We start from the raw sequence: 4,530 nt of genomic DNA, 5'->3' as shown, positions 1-4,530 counted from the left end.
TTTTCTATATTGTGATGTTATGCTATTGTTTTAGAAAAAGGGAGAAGGTTTGGATCCATTAAAACGTTTGATCCCGCTGCAAATGTTTGCACCTGTCCTAAGTCAGGAATCTGATGTACAGTAGTTGTCGTTTGTTTATGTAATATATACGTGTTTCTCGTTTCTCGTTTTGTTTATATAGATTAGACCGTTGGTTTTCCCGTTTGAATGGTTTTACACTAGTAATTTTGGGGCCCTTTATAGTTTGTTGTTCGGTGTGAGCCAAGGCTCCGTGTTGAAGGCCGTACTTTAACCTATAATGATCTCAACCCTACACTATACATCTAGCCAATGTAGAATAATGAAACGCATGGTGAAACTCAGTGTATAAGAAGTCCGAGTCCGATGACAAAATAGGTAACAAAAGAATCTAAGCAAAATAGCAATGATACATAAATCAATAAAGGACTTCTAGCAGTTACTGACATCCCAGCTCCTGATCTCATTTAAACTAATTGGAAGAATGTGTCTTCATCATCTGTTTAAACCATGTCAGGATTTGTTCTTAGTTTTCACTTGTGTCGTTCATCGGTTGCGTTGGCTTGTTTTTGTTAGATTTAATTATCCTTTTGTATTTGCTTTTTTTTTATTATTCTTTTTTATGTTATGCCTATGGTTATTTGGGTACAGTAAGATTTTTTGAAAATCAAAATACAAATATCACAAAATGTTTAAAGAGGTTTTACAGGAAGTCTAAAGTATTATCTACACGACGAGAACGTATGTTTCAATATAATCATACAGTAATACATCATCGATATGAAAAGCAAAGTGCTTTTCTATTGAAATTTGAACTTTTAATATTGAAATAAAACTCAGATTCAACAGAGATTTTCTCATTATCAATTGATATCTACAGTGTAGAACAGAATGAAAGATTCAGAAATAATATTTCGGACTATTTTCTTGGTCGCTTCGTTTCTTATCTTAACAGATCAATGTCATGGCAATCAGCTTGGAATATGCTTCATGAACAAAAGGTATTTTAATTATGTATTCCACTAAAACGCAGTTTTTTTTCATATAGTATCATTCGTAGACGTATACAATTTGTCATTGACATGATTGAGCTCCAGACATATTTGTTGGCAAAATTGAATAAATTTGTACTTCTAAGGCAGTAGCAAAATGAGATCCGTATTGTAAAACTGAATTGCAATTTTTTGTCAAATCAAAGAAAGGACGGTAATTTCTGCAATTGTATTAACTTAAAAAAAAAATAACAACAAAAATATAAACAATAATAAAATCATATTGATATACTTGAATATATATACTTTTTGAAACAAGTCGATATCTCTTTATCATGTTCACACTGCATTATTTTATATGCATTTTATAATAAGGTTAAATTCAACATTCCACCGAAAATGCTGCATGTATCAAGTCAGGAATATGGTAATCGTTTTTCACTAGTATCATTGGTGGTTGTGCTGGATTTCATTTAAAGTTTTAATGGACTTCCCCTGTTTTGGTTTGCCTCAGAGTTAATTAATTTTGGCTATAAACTTTTATCTCACGCATATGGTTTTCTGGGTTAAGTAAAAATTAAACATCAATTTAAACAGATTTTACTAAATGTAAAGAAAGAATCGAAATGTTTTACGATATAACCAAATACTTAGTAAAATAATATATCCTCAATGTTAAATGCGTAGGATTTTTTTTGTTTCACCTCCGTTTTATTATTTTTCTAAAGAAGAAAACTTAGACGGTGGAATGCAACTATCATTTGCATAATTGGATGAATGTTTTACATTTTGCACGATTGTCGAATTTGTTATCAATAAACAGAAATCGAAGTGACAATAGTTGATCATGCAATGACAATTATTGCGGCAAATTGTAAATAAAAGGCAAATTAATTAATTCTTTTGTGATATGTATATGTACGTTTTGAAGATAAACATTTATACAGATATCTTCAGGATATAAATTTTGCTCTATTCCGGAAATCATATTATTTTACACAAGCTTGAACTATTATTTTGAGCTCAACATGTTCTAGTTTTGACGAAATACTTTTTTAAAGGTTAATGGTTGCTCCTTCACAACGTATCTTTAATTCGTGATGTAAACAAAATTTTATGTTGTGATTTGGTTTCCACCTTCATGACCTAATAATTTTTATTTTCTGTATCTATTGTACTTCAATTTTCCTTGGGTGTTTCGTTCTATATACACATGATGATTACCCTTGTAGGCCAGTTTGCTGTTCAGCTTTCGAGTTTAACAATGGAACATGCAAACGTATGTATATTTTAAGACTAATTGTATTGAATTAACCAATCCGATTCAAGATTTCTAGAATAAATAACTTTGTTCAAAGTTGGGAGTAACTTTTTGACAATTCATTCAATACAATTATTGCGGGGATGCAAATACAGATATCTTTATGAGGTTCCTTATGTGAAAGCTAAATTCACACAACAAAGGTCTAGTTCAGGAAAAGATGAAGTGAAAGTTTAAACTAGATAATGCTATGCGTGTTTTTCCAATAATACTCCTGCAAATATAATTTAACTTATTTTTCGTATTGTTTTTTAACAGAATGTTCTAAAGGCTACACATCACCACTGAATTCAACATGCAAACCGTGTACGAATGACATGCACGGTTACAAATGTAAAGACACTTGCACGTGTACCAGCAATGAAAAGTAAGCACAAACATGCTTTACAAAGATGTATGGTTGTATATGATAATATGTACATATTATATGTCCATTTTGAATTTTGTATTATTATGAGCTCGAGATGAACATTATACTTCTGGGTTAACATGGTTACACATAAGTTGCATAAAAATCTTCAAAAAGCCTCTTATTTCTATTAATCTATAAAATGACATTTATATTTTTGGGAATTTTTGTCATTCTGTTGCAATAATTGATTTAACAGACATGGAAATGTCACTAGACCACAAACGTGTTTTCTTTCCAACATACATTACGTTAAATGTATTTTGTGAGTGTATGGCAAAATAATATACGATAAGTGCACATCAATTACTGTTAGTGTGACATTAACAACATGCTAAACGAGGGCAAAGATTCGAGAGTTCTTTTTTGATAAATACAAAATATTTTGTTTTTATCAAAAAAAGAACTGTCGAATCTTTGCCCTCGTTTAGCATGTTGTAAATGTCACACTGACAGTAATTGATGTGCACTTATCGTATATTATTTTGCAATACATGTTTGGGTATCGTTTTCTGCAGTTTATTTTTTTAATTGAGTGAGCAAAAAAATGCGCTTTATCTACATAATACCCATAGCAATGCATAGGGTGTGCTTAAATCAAAAGTCTAGAGAAACACCATTGATTTACATGTTTATTTTTGAATACTTTAGGTGCGATCACATTAAGGGGTGCATCCTTGATGACAGAAGAACAAGAGGTCAGTAGTATTTTGATATATAGAAAGATCATAAAATTGAGAATGGAAATGGGGAATGTGTCAAAGAGACAACAACTTGACTATAGAACAGACAACAGCAGAAGGTCACCAACAGGTCTAGAATGCAGCGAGAAATTCCCGCACCCGGAGGCGTCCTTCAGCTGGCCCTTAAACAAATAGATATACTAGTTCAGTGATAATGAACGCCATAATAACTCCAAATTGTACACAAGATACTAAAATTAAAAATAAAACAAAACTTACAAAGGCCAGAGGCTCTTGACTTGGGACAGCCGCAAAAATGATAAATGTATAAATCAATTAAAATAAGTATCTACATTTTATTTATGTATAATATAATGGAACTTTAATTTTTGTGTAGAAAAGAGTTATCATATGTATTCTGTTGCATGTTCGTGTTGCGAAATCTTTAGTGTTATATTTAGTGTATTATGGACTTGTTTCGTTGTAATGCAATATTGTTGTCAATTCTTCATCAAGTTCTTAGATTCTAATGTCCCATTTGTATCTCTGCTTTTGTATACTCAATCTATCGGAGCAACTCTTCGACTTCATTTTTTCTAGAATTGCAAATTTCTAAAACATACAGTCATGTAATCTTATTTGATTCAATGACCACATCCCTATCAAATATTCTAATTATATCGGTCACATGCACTCTTTATAGTTATTTATATTCGGATTACAAAACTATAAAGACATGGATTTAGGTTATTTGTAATATTTTATAAGAATTGGAATCTCAAACTTGGGAAGAAAAATCTTGTCATTTGCAAGGCAGATGTAAATTGTACAGTTTCTTGCAGGAAACAACAACGCAAGTAGAGGCAACTCTGAAGATCTGTCTACCACATCAAGTAAGCGCTTATATATTAACATATTTTTCCAAATATTTAACCGTAATTGAAGTAATCGATATAAATTCAAATATGATGTTGGTGCGCATATACGACCCGCACTGTGCATTCCGAACAAATTACATTAGATATGTAAAATTAAACAAAAAACGAATGCAGAGATGTAAACTCGTTATCATGATGTGTTGAAATATTCCTCATTACAAATGTATTT

At 31.1% G+C, this 4,530-nt stretch overlaps 1 long non-coding RNA gene across 1 annotated transcript; it reads left to right on the top strand.

Moving 5' to 3' along the window:
• Positions 1 to 2,595: 2,595 nt before the first annotated feature.
• LOC134697044 (uncharacterized) lies at positions 2,596 to 4,320 on the top strand. The gene is made up of 3 exons (XR_010103061.1): positions 2,596 to 2,698; positions 3,392 to 3,438; positions 4,266 to 4,320. It is a non-coding gene; the product is annotated as an uncharacterized LOC134697044 (long non-coding RNA).
• The last annotated feature ends 210 nt before the right edge of the window (positions 4,321 to 4,530 follow it).

The sequence above is a fragment of the Mytilus trossulus genome, chromosome 14 (assembly GCF_036588685.1).
Source record: "Mytilus trossulus isolate FHL-02 chromosome 14, PNRI_Mtr1.1.1.hap1, whole genome shotgun sequence".
In the NCBI taxonomy this organism is placed as follows: Eukaryota; Metazoa; Mollusca; class Bivalvia; order Mytilida; family Mytilidae; genus Mytilus; species Mytilus trossulus.
This window is presented reverse-complemented; position numbering and strand designations above follow the sequence as displayed.